Raw genomic sequence first — 451 nt, 5'->3', positions numbered from 1 at the left:
CTCTCTCTCTCTCTCTCTCTCTCTCTCTCTCTCTCTCTCTCTCTCTCTCTCTCTCTCTCCATATTTCTATTTATTTACAGGAGAAAAAGAGAGATTCTTGAATGAGAACAACCATATGCACAATTGTTCACTTATCTCCGTCGGGATTCAGGTGTCGCTTTTCTTTTTTTTTCACTCGTTCCAATTGCAACGGACGTAACACTTTTTTCCAAGCGTGAATGCGACGTCGGAGTTATGCAAGAGGAGCGAACGCATCGCCGCCGTCGCCGACGCCATCCGTTGCAATTATCCTCAACTCTTAATTGACGCACAGCCATGCCGAGGTGAGAGCATTAAAAGATCGCGGCGACGATCGTACGAAAAGTCGGACGCGCTCGACTCGACAATTTTGCGACAGAGGAGCGCACACAAGTGCATTCCGTTAGCGTTTTATCGGGTCTGCTGCACTCGG

The sequence above is a fragment of the Odontomachus brunneus genome, unplaced genomic scaffold (assembly GCF_010583005.1).
Source record: "Odontomachus brunneus isolate Ranch 3 - 2012 unplaced genomic scaffold, Obru_v1 Obru_scaffold_100, whole genome shotgun sequence".
NCBI lineage: Eukaryota > Metazoa > Arthropoda > Insecta > Hymenoptera > Formicidae > Odontomachus > Odontomachus brunneus.
Note: the sequence above shows the minus strand (reverse complement) of the source record.